Raw genomic sequence first — 10,603 nt, 5'->3', positions numbered from 1 at the left:
AATTCCCTGCAGAGACATCTGGCCGACTAATGTGAGTGTCGATGACATCTCTGGAGTGTCGAAGAGACCGAAGCGTCGAGCGAGGTGAGTCACGTAAGGGCCAAGGTAGATGGGGCCCCTCCTATGGCGATTCGTTTGGTGGGGAAAGGCGAGGGCAATAAAATATGCTAAGTCAAATACATGGCCAGCCGCCATACTCCATAGAAAGTATGCGTCGGTGGTGCTAACTACTACGGTGCTCTCTCTCCTCCCAGTCAAAGTGTGAGCCAAAATGGCATGAATGCAGCGTAATGCTGGAGGAAGAAAAGTTGCCTTTGAGCGATTTGCATCATTGGGAACCATACTCACCGTAAGGTCAGTCCAGCAGCAAGATGGCGAGTAGTGTATGTGGCGGTGAAGTTGTAAGAAATTCTCGGAAGCCATGAACTCCTCCATGTAAAGGCCCAAAGCAGCTCCAAAGTCGGGTACACTCATTTGCCTGACAAGTCCTCCAAGTCTAAAAATGATAGTACCAGTTTCATCATGTGTGTTCCTCACGTGCTGTAGGTGGAAAGCAGTGTAGAACTCCAATGTCAGCTCTGAATAGGTAGGCTCGATAATTGAAAAGAAACGATCCCACGAGGTAGTATCAAGATGGAAGCGAGCTAGGTGAGCAAGTTGAACCTGCTCCAAAGCGGCCCAATCAATACATCGACCCACTCCTAATGGTCGTACTCGTCGCAGCTGAAACAGGTCATCCTGTGGGCTTTACGAGAACCGAAGTAGAGGGTGGCGAGCTTCGGTCGAGGCACCTGATGAAGTTGTGCCAGGACCCTTCCACTTTTTTGAAGCGGGAACAACAATTTTCTTGCCTCGTGTGTTTGTCATTATAGGCCTACAAAACTAAAAGAAGGAATTAAATAAATAAATAAATATTGTAAATAATTCTTAATATTAATCTATTCCTAAGATAGCATATTCAAATAGTAAAACATGCAAAATTCGAAAGGGAAATAACAAATGACAAAGAATTTAATTGTAAGATGTAGAATTCAGTCCTAAAATGCATAATAAGCAATATGTTGATAAATGGGTAATATAAGTCAATATACTATTTGCATTAGCAGGGGATAGATATGACCAAAATGATGAACTAAATATGGATCTTTTATCTGGCAGTAGCAATGTAAACATAATTAACCTAAACTAATCAGTAGCAAACAAAATTAAAATTAAGACAAAACTTAAAATAACTTAAATGCATAATAAAACAAAACTAAAATAAAGAAAAAGATAACAGAAATAGAAATAAAATTCCTAATAATAATAATTATTATTATTGAGAGGGGTAAAAGGGAAAACCGTCAGTGCTTGCCAGAGAAATGGGTGGCGATGGTCCTGCGGTTGGACGTAGGGAAGAAAATGGAAGAAAAGAGGAGAAAAAGAAAGAGAAAAGGAAGAAAGGGAAGAGAAGGGGTCGGCCTGCGGGGGAGAAGAAGGTGAAAAGAAGGGGGAGGAAGGAAGAAAATGAGGGGGAGGGTGCTACTGGTGTGGTCGGCAGCTGAAGGTGGCCGGAGAAGGAGGGCTAAGTCGGCCAGGGTTGAGAGATTTTGGAGAAGAAAAAGAAAAAAAAGAAATTAGGGCTTGGGGGTTTAAAAAGGGGCACGGCCATGTGAGACCCGTGTTGGGCCACACGGCCGTGTCACACACCCGTATGGCTCGCTCCCAGCCCGTGTTTATCGTGAAATTTTGTTGCCCACTCGTCACACGGCCTGAGGACACGTCGTGTGGTTAGGCCGTGTGGTACACATGGTTGCGTCGCACGGCCGTGTGCCAAGTCCTTCACTTCTCCCACGCCCGTGTGGTATACCACACGCCTGTGTGTCTGAACACACGGTCGTTTGCTTTGCCCGTGTGGCTCCCTGACTTATTTAAAATTTGAAAAATTAGTTCCAGTTTTCACACGACCTTGGACACCCCCGTATATCCCAGCCGTGTGCTTCACACAGCCGTGTGGATCGAATTCATGACTGTGTGGCTCGATAATTGAGGAATTTTTAGCCCTGTTTTCACACGACCAAGGACACGCCCGTGCATCCAGGCCGTATGAGCCTTTGTACCTACACAAAAGCACTAAAAATAGCTAAAATAATCTAGTTAGTGATGTTAGTGCTCGGGTTGTCTCCCGAGAAGCGTTTATTTAGAGTCTAAGCTTGACTTACCTCTCATTCGCAGGATTACGGTGGATTGAGGAGTTGAAACTCCTCACTTTTGCTATCAGTTTTACCAAAATAAGGTCTAAGTCGAGTATTATTTACCTTAAAAGTTCTGAATGCAGTATGTGTTTCCTCGACTATACCATGTGGGAAGATGTTCAATACCGTGAAGGGAGTCACTCCGTCTGTATTGTGCTCTAAAGTATCAAATCAGGGGTCCTTTTTATCTAACAAAACTTTGTCCCCGACCTTAAATTTCGTTGTTTCATCCCTATGCTCATCATGGTATCGCTTGGATTCATTATGTGCTTTTAGTTTCTCCTTGACATGTGTTCGCCATTCATCTAGTTCATCGATCTGAAGCCTTCGTTCTCCGTGAGTTGCTCTATTTTTGTGGCATGGATTAGAATGAGGCTCCATCACGTTCTTCCTAAGGGACTCCTGCAAAGAAGTTTGGGTTGTAACATTATTTAATGTAACCGAAGCATCTCGATTGCTAGATATATTAGCAGAATCACGAGCTTGGAGAGTAATCGTGTCATCGCCTACACGAAGTATCAGTTCACTTGTACCATCATCAATGATAGTCCTAGCAGTTGCTAAAAAGGGTCGTCCTAAAATAAAAGGTACGTCACTATCCTCATCCATGTCTAAGACAACAAAGTCAACTGGGAATATAAATTTATATATTTTAACCAGTACGTCTTCAATAATACCCCTAGGAAATCTAATTATTTTATCATCCAATTGAATGCTCAACCTAGTTTGTTTGGGTTTCCCAAGACCGAGTTGTTTAAACATTTTATGGGGCATGACATTAATACTTGCCCCTAAATCAGCCAAAGCATTGTTAACATTTAAACTACCAATTAAATAAGGAATCGTAAAACTCACTGGATCTTTCAACTTGTTGGGTAACTTATTCTATAGAATGGCTGAGAAAACTGCGTTCAACTCCACATGCGACGCCTCATCCAACTTCCGCTTATTTACTAAAAGCTCCTTTAAAAATTTAACTGCGTTTGGCATCTGCGAAAGAGCTTCAATAAACGGTAAGTTAATATGTAATTTCTTTAATAATTTAAGGAATTTACCAAATTGTTCGTCCGTGTGGTCTTTCCTTGTCGCACTGGGGCATGGCACACAAGGTTTATATTCTTTACTTACTTGTTTTTGCTCACTATGGTCCACCTCATCCTTACCTTTACTTACCACAAGTCCTTGCCTTGGTTCTGGTTCAGGTTCAACTAACCCTTCTTCATCTCGAACAATAATCGTATTAAGCTGTTCCCTTGGGTTAGTTTCAGTATTACTCAGCAAGCTACCTTGTAGTCATTCGGAAATCAACTTAGCAAGCTATCCTATTTGAGTTTCGAGCCCTTGAATTGACGCTTGCTGATTTTTCAAAGCTATCTCAGTGTTTTGGAAACGTGTTTCGGATACCGCGATGAATTTCGTTAGCATCTCCTCAAGGTTCGGATTCTTCTCCTGTTGGTAAGGTGGTTGTTGAAAACCGGAAGGGTCTTGTGGTTTTTGATTTCCTTAACCTCCCCAAGAGAAATTGGGATGGTTCCTCCAACCTGCATTATAAGTGTTACTATACGGGTTATTTTCAGGTCTAGAATTATTATTACCCATATAGTGGACTTTTTCCTCCTCGGTGGTAAGGTTGAAGCATTGATATTCGGTGTTATGTACTCCTCTTCAATTTGAATCACACCTCATCACTGGATGTACCTGAGTAGAACCATACAAACCGTCAATCTTTTTATTTAAAAGTTCTACCTAGTTAGATAGCATAGTAACTGTGTCCAGGTTGAAAACACCAGCAGCTTTCGTCGACTTCGCTCTCATGACTTTCCACTGATATTTATTCAATAACATCTCTTCAATAAATTCGTAAGCCTCTTCAGGTGTTTTATTGTTTAACGTTCCACCAGCGGCTGCGTTGATAAGTTTCCTTGTTGACGGGTTCACACCGCTGTAAAAAGTCTGAACCTGCAACCATAGCGGTAACCCATGACGAGGGTGCCTTATCAATAGGTCCTTGTATCTCTCCCATACATCATAAAGAGTTTCTAAATCCATCTGCACAAAAGAAAAGATATCAGTCCTTAATTTAGCCATTTTAGCCGGCGAAAAATATTTAAGTAAAAATTTTTCGGTAATTTGTTCCCAAGTAGTGATTGACCCTCGTGGTAACGAGTTTAATCACTGTTTAGCTTTGTTCCTTAATGAGAATGGGAACAACCGAAGACGAATGGCATTGTCAGAAACGCCATTGATCTTAAAAGTGTCGCAGAGTTCCAGAAAATTTGCTAAATGAGTATTTAAATCCTCATCCTTCAAACCATCAAACTGAACAAACTGTTGTATTGACAAACCATAATTTATACATATTTTTACCCCATGTTTAATGCATTTTATGGATGATTTTCCATTAGAATTGGTGAATTCGATGCTCCAAATACTTTAATTTCATGTCTTATACTTAGGAAAGCATAGAAGAGTGAAAGGAACGAGAAACAGGCCAAAAACAGAGAAAATGGGCCAAAGTACGAGATCAACACGGCCTGGACTTACTCACACGGGCAACCCACACGGCCGTGTCAATTTGGCAGGCTCGAGCACGGCCTGAAGTAACCGCACATCGGCGTGTTACACAGGTGTGTCCCTGCCGAGCCCAAGTTGAGTCCAATTCAGAAAAGGCTAATTTTGAGGGTTCTTAGGCATTCCAAAGCCTATAAATACACCCTAGATAAGGAAGAAAAGGAGACGGAGAATAGGGGGTAAGGAATTACTCCAAGAAAGTCGATTGATCTATCTCAGAAGCCGGATTCATCATCAAGACTGAAGATTTCTCCTTAATTTCCCCTTCAGGAGTTTTGAGTTTTCTTTATGTTTTGTATTCTTTATTATTCTGAGATGTTTTCTTATTTAGTTATGAACTAAATCCCCTAAACATCTAAGGGGAATGAAACCAAAGACGAATCTTGTTATTATTTTCTGAATTGTATGATAAATATTTAACTTGTTCTTAATTCTGTGTTCTTAATTCTTGTTTTGATATCCCAGGATACTGATTCAAGATAAGCTCTTATTCAGAGGAGGAATAGACCCTGTCTAAGAGTACATTTGTCATAATTAAGCGGAGTTGATTGCGTGCCTAGACATAGGGTGATAAGATTTTGCCAGATTAGGATGAAACCTAATAAGGGGATCCATAGATCCAGTTAATGTAACCCTAGAGTGTTCATTAGAGAAAGGTCTCAATTATTCAAACTAGGAATTAGACGTTATTAGTCTTGAATAGGGAAAATAACATAACTTAGGGATCTCTACGAAAAAAATTTAAATGAATAAATCGTTTGATTCGGAGCCAGAATAACAAGTACAGTCTAGGTGGAATTTTTCTTAGGTATTGTCTTAATTCAATCGATTTTCCCAAAAGCAATTCCCCAATTCTATTCTCTGTGAATTCTTCGTTTAGATAATTAGTTCGTTAAAACAAAAACTATTTATTCTTAGGCTAGATAATAAAAAGACAGTCATTACTAGTACTTTTAGTTCCTTTGGGTTCGACAATCCGGTCTTGCTAAAACTATACTACTGTTCGATAGGTACACTTGTCTACATCATGACAATAGTTAGTTTCAAGAACGATTAATGATAAATATTTAAAACCTATCACGAAATCAAGCGATCATGTATCATTTGAATCGTGTTAGGTTTTAGTTCAAAATTATTTGCAGCAATAGCAGGTCTAACTATACTCGATTCAGCTCCTATTAAAGTAGGTTTAGCATAATCATACATAGTTTGAGGAGCAGGATCCTGATTTGCTAGGTTCGCAACAGCCACAGGAGGTAACGGATTATTTTGATTATCATTCATCTCCTCGGTTGTGTTTTTAATATCGTCCTCTTGTCATTCCTCTATGTATCGTAGGCTTCGCCTTATCTCTCTTCAGTTTCTGTGAGCTGTGCTTTCGATCTCACAATCAAAAAGTAGGGGTCCTGACGGGTTTCTTCTAGTCATAAACTATAAAAACCTACTAGAAGTAACTAAAAGAAAATTTAGTAATTTAAGCAAAAATAAAATTAAATTGCAATAAAAATAAAAATGGCTAAAGGAATAAAAATTAAGCGTTCATAATATATTAGTCCCCGGCAACGGCGCCAAAAACTTGATAATCATGAAACTAACTAAGAATCCAGCTTAAGGCAAGCACACCTATCAAAAGGTAGTATAGTTATGGTAAGACCAGAAATATCGTATCCACGAGGACTAAAAGTACTAGTAATTACTATGTATCTATTATCTAGCCTAAAAATTAAAGGGTGTTTTTAAACTAAACTAATTTTTTTAACTAAGATTACGATAGAGATGAAAGTTGGAAAATACTTTAGAAAAACCAATGGAGAAGACAATTCCCAAAAAAGAATCCATCTAGACTTCACTTATTACCTTTGACTTAGACAATTTATTCACTTGACTTATTCCGTAGAAATCCCTGATTTATGTTAATATCCCTTTCGAGACTAAAAACAACTGACTCTAGGTTGATTAATTGAAATCTCTTTCTAATTAAAACCTCTATCATTGCACTAACTCGATCTATGGATTCTCTTATCAGGTTTGACTCTAATCCAATAGATTTATGTCGTCCTATCTCTAGGATTGCATGCAACTCTGCTTAATTATGAATGATCTACTCTTAAACAGGGACTTTTGGTCCACTGAATAAGCACATCAAAAACCTGAATTAATATCCTAGAATCTTAAAGCAAGAATTAAGACTCACAATTAAGAATAAGAACAAGTATTTATCATATAAATCAAAGAGGTTTAATCTTCCTTAGGTATTTTAGGGAGTTTAGTTCATAATAATAATGGAAAACATCTCAAAGTATGAAAAACAACAAAACATAAAAAGAAAACCAAAAAACTTCTAGAAAATTGGATGGAAATCTTCAATCTTGATGTAGATCCTGCCTCCGAGGTGATTCCGATGGTTGTTCTCGAGTATTTTCTACTTCAAACTCCATGTGTCCCCTCTAATCCTCTACTAGGGTGTTTATATAGGCTTTAGAATGCTTTCAAACCTCAAAAGTGGTCTTTTCCGAGTAGAACTAGACTTAGGCTCGACAGGGACACAGCCGTGTGCCTCGCTCGTGTGCAAGTGATCAAACCATTCGCAATTCTGACTTGGATTAATGTCGACATGGCCATGACACACGGGCGTGTGGACTGCCCGTGTGCCTCACACGGGCATGTGGTTTACCCGTGTGGAAGTGCCTAGGCCGTGTGTAACACTATTTTGAGACCTATTTATCCTTTTTTGGCCCGTTTCTCACTCTTTTTGCTATCCTAAGCTCTCCTGAGTATAAAAACATTAAATTAAAGGATTAGGAGCATCAAATTCACTAAAACCAAGGAAAAATCATTCATAAGTATGCCAAGCATGGGGTAAAAATATGTATAATTTACGGTTTATCAGTCCACACCAAAAACCAAAACCCAATCAAACTAAAAACACCAAAAACCAAAAAAGTCCAAATGTGAAATTAATAGATTGTATTTAATTATTATTTAGATCAAAAACCAAACCAAAAAGAAGGCAATTGAGGAAAAGGAAAATTACAGAGTAGTCTCTATTCTGTAATCAAAAGTGCAACACCCCTTACCCGTATCTGACACTAAAACAGGGTATGAGGCATTACTAGACTTAAACGTAAAATAACATACAAATTTGAGCCATAAAAGTTTGTTCAAGTTTCAAACTTTTCAATCACATGCAAATTGTCCCTTATAAGGGCTTACGAGGCCCAAAACATACATTGGAAGCGGTTCGAACTAAATCGAGAACTTTCGAAACCTTTTCGACACTTAGAAAATTTTCTTATTTTAGAGAGTCACACGACCGTGTGGGTAGCCATGTGGTCACACACGTCCGTATGGCTTGGGACACGCCCGTGTCCTCAGCCCATGTAACTCTCTGTTTATGACGTCATCAACCAAAATAAGGTCACACAGCCAAGTCACACGCTCGAGTGTTCATCGCTCGCAAAACAAATAGGGATTTTTTGCTCAAAGCATCTGCAACCACATTGGTTTTCCCAGATGTTAATCAATGAAAAGATCATAATCTTTCAATAATTCAAGCCACCTGTGTTGTCTCAAGTTTAGGTATTTCTACTACATCAGATACTTCAAACTTTTATGATCAGTAAAAATGTGACATTTTTCACCAAACAGATAATGCTGCCAAATTTTCATTGCAAACACAATGGCTGCCAATTCAAAATCATGTATCCGGTAATTTCTTTAATGTGGTTTTAGTTGTCTTGAAGCATAAGCTATTACTTTACCTTCTTGCATCATTACACAGCCAAAACCATTTAATGATGCATCACTGTAAATTATAAATTCTTTACCCGATTCAGGCTGAACTAACACTGGTGCATCTATCAATAAGGCTTTCAATCTGTCAAAACTCTATTGACAATTATCAGACTAATTGAATTTTACATCTTTCTGCAACAATTTATTCATCGGAGAAGCTATCATCGAGAACCCTTTAACAAACCTCTGATAATACCCTGCTAGTCCTATAAAACATCTGACTTCAGACACATTTTTCGGTGGCTTCCAATTAACAATGGCTGAAATTTTATTTGGATCCACCCGAATACTTCTGCAGATATTATATGTCTAAGAAAACCAACTTCTCGTAACTAAAATTCACATTAACTAAATTTGGCATACGATTATTTCTCACGCAAAGTTTACAACACTAATCTCAAATGTTCGGGATGCTCATTTTCATCTCAAAAATATACCAAAATATCATCAATAAATACCACCACAAACCTATCTAAACACAGTCTGAAGATTATGTTCATCAAATCCATAAATACTGCAGGTGTATTTGTCAAACCAAAAGGTATTACAAGAAACTCATAGTGCCCATACCCAGTTCTGAAAGCTGTCTTTGGAACATCTGATTCTTTCACCCGTAGTTGTTACTAGCAAGAACGAAGATCAATCTTTGAAAATACAGTGGCACCTTTCAACTAATCAAATAGATCATCAATTCGAGGTAATAGATACTTGTTCTTTATTTTGACTTTATTCAATTCTCTATAATCAATACACAGTCTCAATGATCCATCTTTCTTCTTTACAAATAGAACTGGTGCACCCCAAGGTGAAAAACTGGGTCGAGCATAGCCTCTATCAATCAATTCTTGTAACTTTGCTTTCAAATCTTTCAATTCGGTAGGAGTCATTCTGTAGGGTGCTATAGATATCGGTGTTGTCCCCCAAACAAGGTCTATAGAGAATTTCACTTCTCAAACTGGTGGTCAACCAAGTAATTCTTCCGGAAATACATCAGAAAATTCACAAAAAACCGGCACTGACTGAATCTTCAACTCAGATACTTTAGTATCAACACATATGCAAAATAAGCATCATATCCCTTTCAGATATATTTCAGTGCCGATATAGTTGAAATCACATTAGATAACTCATCCAGTTTATCAGATTCAATGGGAGTAACTCGCCATTCTGGCATTTCAATTTACCACTGCATCATGCTAAGTTAACCAATCCATTCCCAAAACCACATCCAATTCATCAAAAGGCAGTAACATTATATCAGCCGAAAAACAATAACCCTTTACCATTAACAGGCAATTTTTACAAACTTTATCAACCATAACATATTGGCCCAAGGGGTTTGAAACTTTAACCACAAAGTTAGTGAATTCAACAAGTAAATTTTTAACAGACACTAAATTTGTGCATATGTATGAATGTGTGAAACTAAGATCAATCAAAATAGTAATATCGGTATTAAAAAGAGAAAATGTACCAGTAATAACATCAGGTGCAGAAGCATCCTCTCTTGCACGTATAGCATATGTTCTTACCGATGCTCTGGCTTTAGATTTTTCTATTGAATCTTTAGTCACACCTTGGCTACCACTAACGTTGTCGGGGTGTCGAGGTGGTCTGCCTCTCAAAATAGGATTGCTTGGTCTAGAGGTCTAAATAGTATCTTTTACAGGCTTTTATGGGCAGTCTCTAATATAGTGGTCAAAAGACCCACATCTAAAACAAGCTCTACTTCTTATACAGCATTCCCCGAAATGCAATTTATTGCAATATTTGCATCTTGGTTTAAGACTTCCAACACTCTTTACACTGGAAACAGATAGAGACAGAGATCTTAGATTAGAGCATTGAGAGCTTCGTTCTTTTCCAGAATACCCCACAGATGCGGTAAAACGATCATGGTACTTCTTTGATTTCTTTGAAGTAGATGATTGTGATTTGCCTATAAATCTCTTGCCAGAAACCTAAGTTTCTTTCTCTGCTTGCTTCTTTTCCTTACTTAATTT

At 38.3% G+C, this 10,603-nt stretch overlaps 1 non-coding gene across 1 annotated transcript; it reads left to right on the top strand.

Annotated features, from left to right (window-relative positions):
- Positions 1-4,209: 4,209 nt before the first annotated feature.
- On the top strand, positions 4,210-4,316 carry LOC121231191 (small nucleolar RNA R71). Its single transcript, XR_005929258.1, has one exon. It is a non-coding gene; the product is annotated as a small nucleolar RNA R71 (small nucleolar RNA).
- Positions 4,317-10,603: the final 6,287 nt, after the last annotated feature.

Source organism: Gossypium hirsutum, chromosome A06, assembly GCF_007990345.1.
Source record: "Gossypium hirsutum isolate 1008001.06 chromosome A06, Gossypium_hirsutum_v2.1, whole genome shotgun sequence".
NCBI lineage: Eukaryota > Viridiplantae > Streptophyta > Magnoliopsida > Malvales > Malvaceae > Gossypium > Gossypium hirsutum.
This window is presented reverse-complemented; position numbering and strand designations above follow the sequence as displayed.